Below are 9,524 nucleotides of genomic sequence, written 5' to 3'. Positions count from 1 at the left end.
CTCCAGACTTTCTCTCTTGCCTCCAGGGTCTGGGGTTCCTGAGGGCTGACCTGAGCAGTAAAGACTGAAGCAAAGAAGGCATTCAGTAACTCTGCCTTCTCTGCATCCTTCGTCACCAGGGCACCCACCCCATTCAGCAGAGGGCCCACATTTTCCCTAGTCTTCCTCTTGCTACTGATGTATTTGAAGAAGCCCTTCTTGCTGTCCTTGACATCTCTCGCTCACGTTTTGGGAGAAAGCCCCAGGCAGGGGTTGTTGCCATCCTTGCATCCAAGGTCCCATATGATGGGTCTCCCTCTGCCTTGTTGTCTTGTCTCACAGCTTTTCACCCTTACTTGCATGCCTCAGCCAAAACCCACTTCATCACCCTCTGCAGTCTTCAGCCTTGTGTCCAAACAGCTCCTTAAACCAGAAGATTGTTGCCGTTCCTTCCTTGCTCCCCTGCATGGCCTTCCCTGAACTGCGTCCTTTCCGAGAAGGCCTATAAAGCCCAGTCCCCATAAAGAAAGACCGTAACTTAACAGCCAACCATCCAAAAACAATTTATTAAGAAATATATAGGATGTGTATGTACTTGTGTATATGCACATAGATGTGTGTGTGTATATCTACATCTACATATATACATTTATTTAGGCAGGAAGGTAAATGTAAGCCACAAGTGCAGAACTAACAAAATTTTAGGTGCTTCCATGGCCCCCTTAACCATAGCAACTGAAGTCCTGATAAATTTTGTGGTATTATCCTAACGATGCCTCTGCAACAAAGGGAGAGGAAACAGGCAGGAAGAAAGATGAGTTGGTGGAGGAACTGGGAAGAGATCCAGATTGCTTGAAGCTGATCCTGAGCCTATTCACTAGACCACTGTGCATGGCGTATTCTTGACCCACATGCTCTTGGGTGTTGTAAAGGAATGAACAGTGTTAACAGAAAAAGAGCCATGCATCYTAAGGATAATCTTTCACAGTTCATTCTGGAGGATTATATCTGGGGTTTCTATTTCATAAAAAAACCTCAAACCTAACGTCATGTAGACTGATGTGTAGGACCAGGAAAAACAGTTACCACTGAAGTGATTTAGGGTTAGTAACCCAGACCACCTACACATTATTGGACTGAAAAATGTCCAAGTTCAGTTTTCAAAATGCTTCTCTAAGTGTAGCCTGCATGCCATATGTCTGCAAATGTTGCCTTCTACAGTACGTACAAGGAAATCCAACAGCCTTGGAAAGCTCATATTTCATTTGATGCTGCTGCTGTGTTTATAAGAAACAGAAGAAAAATAATGATCTGATGGCAGAATATGATTTATAGCTTTGTGAGTAGGAGTGGGATGAAAACCCTGCCTCCTGGCAGACAGCCTCTTGTCCTGCATCTTTCCAGTTGATTTCAACTCGGCGACAAACATCTAAAAGGAGCATGGTTATAACTGAGTTTTCCTTTTAGGAAAGGCTAGGAACTGGCCAGACATTTAAAAATGATTTTTGACCAAGTAATCTACGAGCAGACAGGAGCATTTCCGTTAGCCCTTTGCATTGCAATTTACTTCTAACTGCATTTCCGTTTTGGTTTAGGATGTAATTGCTGACTTTCTGCAGAGCTGACAGAGATGTGAAGCAAACCAACATCCTGGACTGGATATTTCACATGTGATTGTGCCCCAGTCTTTCAGAAGAGAAGCAAACATAGGGAATTTGAGTGGCAAATAGTGCTTTATGAGTCCCTCAAACACACTAAGAAGTCCACACTTGAAGGAGACTGAGGCCAGTTTATATCAGCTGTGGTAGAAAAGCATGAAACCCCAGAGGACTCAGGTTAAGCATCCTCACTAAAAGAGATCAGAATCATATCAGTTTTATCTGGGGTATTCCCATGGGGGAGGTGTGAGGAAAATATTGGTTATACTCAAACCCAAGTCTTGTCGACAACAGGATGATGCTGGTTAAATTGTTGCAGTCAGAAGGAGAAATCACTTATAAGTCTGATTTTTTTGGCTTTGAGTAAAATGTAAGTTCCAGAGTCTGCTCAGGCACCTTTGACATCCAGAGGGTTTAACTGTCTAAGACACCCAGAACCCAGCTGCCTTCAAATCACTTCCGTGGGAGTTAGATACTTAACTTTTTCTTTTACATCTGGCTGAAGTGATATATGAAAATGAGGCTTCAGTTCTGACAAAGCTTCAAAATTTTTTTTCTTTTTCAAACAGAATAGCATGTAAGTGTGGTTTGGCAAAACTTTGTCATAAAACTAAACCGAAGGATAACTCTGGATTTTATTTGTTTCAGACTTTCCAGCACTGAAGTAGCCTTGGTAAATAAATATGGTTTGGCCCTATTTCTAAATCTGTCACAGAACAGAGGGCACTTGATGCACATGTGAATTATTTTTAGGGAATATAAAATAAATTAGCTACAAAAATGGCTGCTGCGCAGCAGAGTGTGCTGAAGGATTTTCTACAAGAATTTGCCAAGTCTGGAGGAGGGAGACATATTTTCACGACGTGGAGTCCCAGTTACYGAAAGGTGAGCATCTCCGTGACACTTCTTATTCAAGCCCTAAATAAATGACTCATATGATAAACCACCAGCAGATGAATAGGACAATTCCTGAGCACTAGCTGAAGTGATCTATCTTTGTGAGCTATGGCAGAGTCACTCTTTCCTCAAAATCCAACTATGGGTAGTTCCCTTTTGCAACCAGTTCTCCAAACATGCCCAAGGGTAGATGAAGCCCTGCACAGCATTATCAAAAAAAAAGGGGGAAAAAAAAAAAGATCAAACCCAGACAATATTTATCTTTGACGTTGGTTCTCCTGGGACCTTAAGCCCAAATGCAGCTGTATATAAGATGCAAAGCACGAGGCCCTGCCTTATGCTCCTACAACATGATAAACAAACACTTCTGGGTCAGAAATGTCTGTAGGAATCTCCATTCGCAGTCAAATCAGAGGTCCATCTAATGTCTCACCCAGTCTTCAGCTGTCAGCTGCAGAGGTATCCAGTGTGGCCCGGGACTCCTGAGGCAGCTGGGAGAGTCGTCCTACAGACAAATCTCATCCCGGTCCCCGCTGTGGGAGCCCAGCTTGCACTGCAGAGCAGGAGGGTTTATTTGCCTGCTAAATGGCCTTTCACTTCCCGTCTACAGTTCAAACCCAGAGAAAATGGACAGTGATACCATCAACGTCTATTCRTAATGACCTGTGTTGGTTGATCTCTGGTGAACAGCTATCTAAATCACAGATGTTGTCACGTTTAGTGGTATGAGCCATAACAAGACCAAAGATGCAAAGGGCTGGAAGACTGAATTACTCTTTTCCTGCACTGAGGTGTTCTCGTCAGGTCAGAGTGAGGGCATGTCAGCATGGGCAGGATGGGTCAACCTGAAGTTGCTGCCCTAAGAAGCAGTTTATTCCAGAGAAAAAGCCTTGTACAGGGCTGACTGGTACAAAATATCAGAAGGCATTTGCACAAGCATTCCTGTTCCCACCCATCCAAAAACTTCATGCATGGAAACTCTCACACATGCAAACAAGCAAGTAAAACAGGGGCAAAATAAAAGTACCAAATGAATGTTTAAGACTTAATCAGTTTTTTTGTTTGTTTTTGTTTTTGTTTTTGTTTATTTGGATCTGGAAACCATTCTGGCAACGTTGCAGCAAACAGTCTGTTTTTTTTGCTTGTATGGTTTTGTATTTTGTTTCCAAAAGAACAGTGCGTCCTTTAATTAACGAGGGTGAGAAACCCGGTCCTGAGGTCAGAGCACAGATAGAGAGCGCACAGCTCCGGGCTCTGAGGCAAGGCACCGGCCCCCCACTTGCCAAAGGCCTCTATTAGTCAAGCCGCTTCACAACTCCCGGCATGTCTGCGGCCCAATTTTCCTCTTCAGTGTTTATACATACACTTTGGGGCATCAGAGGAGTCCTTAATTACAAGCACAGCCTCATGTTTAAACAGTCACACAAACAGTAATTGCTGCTATTTGAGCTGCTGGTCTGAAGCTGGACAGGTTCAGCTTTTTCGCATTTAAAAGGGAACCTTAGTAAACGTGGAAAAGGATTTTTAAGAAGCAATTTTTACGCTTGCAGATGAATTATAATTGATATCTACTGGTCTTGGCTTGCTGAACTTTTTTGGGGGGGAATCTTCAATAATTGCAAAAGGTAGAACACTGGCCAAAAACATAGTTCAAAAAATGATGTCACCAGTAAAATGACAGGATCTGATTATCTGATTCAGTGGTTAAGCTGACAGGTATTTTAATGAACTCAGATAATGACCAAGAACAGCCTGAAAGTAGAAAGAAAAAAAAGGAAAGAAAAAAAAAGAAAGAAAGGACTTCAAGAAATTTTCTTGCCACTATCTGAAGGTCTCTCATCTTTTTAGTTTAATGCAAGACCTTTCTGCCCCTGGAACATTCCTACATCACCCACCAGCATTGCTGAAGTTAAGGTCATGCCTGCATTTCCATTTTAAATCCCTCGCTCTTCCTCTTTTCTCTCTCTCCCAGTCTCTCTTGCTTGCTCTTTTTTTTTTTTCTTTTTCTCCAGAGTTTTATAACTCAGCTGTAAAAAATTGCTTCTGGCTGAAACTTGGCAGCAAAAGTCTGATTTCAGGCCAAGAATGATCCTTCCCCCCCCCCCATCCCCCCGTTCCAGATTTTCAGAACCTTTTCTTTTGGTCAGATTTAAGCCACAAAAGTGCAGAGTGGAGGGGGAGAGCGATGCCATGGATTCGGTGCAGAAGCTGGCTGGCTCCGCCTGCTTTCGTAATGCTTCAGTGGCTCTTTATTTTTCCGGCTGAAATAAGGGTGATTTCTGCATAATGTGGCAGGGATATTTTCGTGTATATATTTGTGTTTAAATGGAAAATGGCTGAGTCACTTCTGCCTGAAAATGAATTTGCTGTGTGAGCTGCATTCTTTCTTCCCAGTTCTCCTTCATTTTCCTTTGTGCTAACATTTAAAAGGAAAGTCCAAAATAATGCAGTTCTATTTGGGTCAGCAAAAGCACCTTCATAAATGCTTGTGTATGCTTTCAGAGTGCTTCTGTCATGTAGGAGCTGAACAGAAAAATGTTAAATTATGATACTGAAGCCACGGGAATATTTTAGATGTTCCCTGTATTATGATAATCTGTATCTGCCTTAAAACCCCAGACTAAAATCATGACTCATTGTATAAAACGACAGGAAGAATAGGTCCTGATTTACAAAGTTACCTGTCTGAACAAAAAAGAGAGAAAATAGGAGGAGAAGAGATCCAGGGGCTTAGGGGCTTAGGGTAGGGTAGTGACCTCTGCATGGTCACTCTGCAGAGCTGCTGGCACATTTGAGCCGGTGGCAAGGGCAGCGAGGGGAGCACCCAGGACAGCCCGGGGCCCACTGCTGCTCTGTGTTTCGTGCTAATGGTACATCCGCACCAGCAACAGGAAAGATCGGGACAGTTGCTCGGTGGTGCTCGGAAAGGAGAGGTAATGCCAATGGTAAAGATGGAAGTGAAGCCCCTTTCCATCCACCCACATGTGTGGGGACCAGGGTCCGGCGCTGATTCTCTGCCAAGACCCCAGCCGTTTCCCGTCTGTGGGTAGCCCTTCCCTGTGGTTCTTGTCTTCTCCATTCAGTTTGTGACCCCAGCATTGAAGGTATGCCATCCAAACCTTGAGGGACTAGAAAACTGCTGCTCTCCCCTTGGCGCTTTCATGAAGGTTTGCTTCAAGGCCGTGATTGCCCAAAGTCTGCTCCAATTTTGCGGGGGACTTGAGGTGGTTGGCCTTGCGCTGCGGGTTGCCTGGCCCTACATCGTGCCCATAACCACAAAGCGTAGCCTCGCTGCCTTCCAGTGCAGACATTCGTCTCTGGGCCTGGGAACATTAAGCCAGATATCCAGTCAATGAAGGACATTGATCAGTGACTATCTGTGAAAATACTGGAATCAGTGATTTCACCATGCTGTGTCAGAGAGCGGGGAAAGAGCTCTGTCTTGCTGGATCTGAGGCTTTTCTTTCCTCAACCACGGGAGCGTCTTGCCTGCCACTTGCAGAGCTCTGCCCCGTTCCCTCTGCCGGAGAGGAGTGGGGCTGCTGGAGATGACAGCCTCTTCATCCCGCACCACACCCATTCTCTGCCCTGCGAATGGTCTTTAGGCCCTGTGAAAAAATAGTATGTGGCTGTCTAATTAAAGACTGTGTCATAAAGCAGATACACAATGGGATCAGTTATGGTTGCCCCGGCAACTTTAATTCTGGTATTTCCAGACTTCAAGGTTTGGAAAGTCTCCTGTTCAACCTTTTGGCATTTGTTTCTATGCATCTATGCATTGTCAGACCCGCCTGCCTCTGATCACACCACCATCCTCCTCCTAAGCATCCCCTTGGCTTCTGCAGCCTCTTCGCCTCTCCTTTTAACTCTCAGCTTCCCRCAATGCATGTGGCTATATTGCTATCTTCCCTTCCATGATAGTTGGACACGGGGGATTGTGCGGTTCTCATTTCCAGTATTTGGAACCACAAATATTTGGGGTGGAACCAGAGAGAATAGTTTGGTCAGCTCCTGTATCTGCAGGCCAGAGCACKGCCCATGTGGAGGGAACCGTTGTTGAACTCGGCTCTCCAGCTCAGCAAGTCTGAAAGGAATGCATGCAAAAGGAGATTTTTTTTTTTTTTAGATCTTAGGATTTCTTTGTTTTTTCACAGAGAGCAACAGAAGGCACATTCTTGCTATCTTATTGACCTCTGAGTCAAATTTAAAGTCTCTGCTTCTTGCTGTGAGGGATACCGAGTTTCTTCTGGTCACCATAGCTAATGGTTCACAATAGACCATTAAAAGGACCTTTTTAAAGGCACCTCTGTATGCAGGCCCATATGCAAAATTTCCCATGTGTTTGTTAATGCATATCTGAAGGAAGTTAGCCCCTTTTTCGTATACCGCTACCATGTCCTGCAGGTGCAAGAGGGGAATGTGGGGATATTTCAATTCATATGACTCAATTTGAAAACTGAGATATGTAGGCTGGTTAGTGGATTGTCTACCACTGTCCTGTGACGTAGGCTCAAGGGGAAAAATCCACTTCTCAGGGCTACCTCCTGCTTGCAGAATCACTCCATGATCACAGTAAAGATCTTAGCAGCCTTCATGCAATTTTTTCACGAGGCAGCTGTTGAAGACTGAGGATTCATCTAACCAAAGCTTATGCACTTAAGCAAAATACCTGTGTTAGGATCATGACCATCTAAAGAGCTTCCTCTACAGATGATGGATGCATTTCCAGAAAGCGATTTGATTTGCCTCCAGGAGAGGCCTCTGTCACCRTCTTTACTGATTATACCGAGTAGACTCAGGGGCATTTGCTAAGTGTTTACAGACCCTTCCTGCCCAGCTTGTGCAATTGGACGCAGAAGGGGAAGGCAGCCTGAGAGGAAGCTGTAAGCATACACAGCCTGGCATTTGGCTTCAAAGCCTGTAAGGGGTCATCCCCGTGGACAGAAGTTGTGCATGGCTCAGGGTTGGGGTTGCATTAGTTTTGCCTCCCACTCAGTGTTGTTAGGCTCTTTGCGGGCAAATGTCTCAATCTTGAGAAGCAGGGCTGCCAGCCTCATGTGCTCAAAAATCAGGAATCAGGTATCAAAAAAGTTATGTTATGGGCTTAAAAGCAAGGAGATATTGAAAAAAAAGCAAAGTCAGAAGAGAAAGAGAGAGAGGGATGGATTCTTCTGGGTTTCATTCTGGTTTCTGTGGCTTTAGGTTTGACTAAGATTCATGTTTTCCAAACCTTGTCCTGCAGCAACAAAGTCTGGAAACTTGCTTTACTTCAAGAGAAAGCTAAGATTCTTGTGCAAYGAATGCGTCCAGGAGCTGGATCTTTAAGAAAAAGATGAAATAATATGAGATGTAATAAAAAACATTGAAGTTGGCGGTATCGCAAAAGGTAGATGGCAGGCTTTGGATCTGTGGGAGCAGCAGTGAGTAGTGAAGGATAGAGTGTTGGGCTGAACTTGAGCTCTCCTGCTTATGCAAAGCTGAGCTATGTGTGTTGTGCCAGACTGTGGCCGTAGAAATGTTAGATTTCCTCTTTTTAGATGTATTTAAAACAGTGAAATTTTCTTCATAACCCTTCCAGAAATCCCAACTCTTTGTTTTTGCTTATTTAAAGATGAAAAATTGTCACTAGAACAGTGCTGCCCTATGTAGACAACTCAGAACTATTCCGTCTCCCTAATTAATTGGCATTGGCATTGTATTTATTGTAAGCGTTTTTAAAATTCCTTCCCTCTTTCTTTTTCCAATAGGAGTGGCCAAATCAGTTATCCTCACTCAGCTCTTGTGTCATTTGTGGGTGGAAATTTACRGCTCCTGAAGCAGCGCAGAGAGGAGAAAGGGAGAGGGATGGGATCGGGATGCAGCTGGGAGATCACATCTCAGCACCAACTGCTCTGAGCAGCGATCCTTTTCCCAGCGACACAAAACCAGAGAAGCCACTGCTGTCCCCAGGCTTGATTTGCACATCCTTGATCCCTACGCCACTGCGGGACAGATTTCCTGGGGAAAGGAGAATAAAAGAAACAAAAAAGTAGTAGTCTAAGGTGATTTAATCTTTCCGTCAGCACTGCCCAGGGATCAGTCCGGCAGGGCAGGCAGTGGTGCTGCACCGTCCTCGTCAACTCGGCGGCTGCGTCCACCCCTACAGTGCAGTACATCTCTATAAGCATCTCTTCCCTGGCTCCTCTCAAACAGGAATTGGTACAGAGCACTCTAAACCTGCTCTAGCTGGCGCTAAAACCCTATTTTTTACTGGATAGGGCAGCTTATTTGTATATTTTGAACAATACTGCACCAGCAATTGGTGATGCTTTTGGGGAAAAAAAAATTACATTTGCCAAAGCCCCAGAGAAATCTCTTCATGACCATTAGGATTTAATTGTGGAAGACAGAAGAGGAAAAAAGCAAAGGACAAGTAATGGATCATTATGACTCATATTGCCTCAGAGTTTTTTTTTTTTTCAGATGGTGCTATGTGTATGGTTATTAAGTTACCATTTTGTTATTAAATTTGGGCTGATTTTTATGGTAAATTTGGGCTCTAAAGATTGTCAGCCTAGTACTAACGAGAAGTGTGTAAAAGGTGTGAAATACATTCATTCAGAAGGATAGAAGGGTTAAACTAATGTCGAAGTAATTTTTCAGACATAAGCTAAACCTAAAGATAGACAAAACCCTGGGGAATTACCTGAAAAAAGAATCTCATTACCTAAAAAGCAAAAGGTCCTGTCTGGAGAAAAATAAAAATTTTTTAAAAAAGGAAAAGATTTTGGGCGTCTACTCAAAAAAAAAAAAAAGGCACTCTGAAAATTAAGAATAATGAAATTTGGAAATCCTATTTCAGCGTAGATCTTCACAAAGCACTTTGTGGTCTCACCACTGTTTGCTACGGCTGCCTCATTGCCAATTTTAAAGCAAAGTTCTGCCCTTCTTGATGATCTCATTTTGTGTTCTGGACTGTTACTGCCCATTCTCTGGCCTCTGCTCTGATGC

The sequence above is a fragment of the Apteryx rowi genome, unplaced genomic scaffold (assembly GCF_003343035.1).
Source record: "Apteryx rowi isolate R43461 unplaced genomic scaffold, aptRow1 scaffold_112, whole genome shotgun sequence".
Classification (NCBI taxonomy): Eukaryota; Metazoa; Chordata; class Aves; order Apterygiformes; family Apterygidae; genus Apteryx; species Apteryx rowi.
This window is presented reverse-complemented; position numbering follows the sequence as displayed.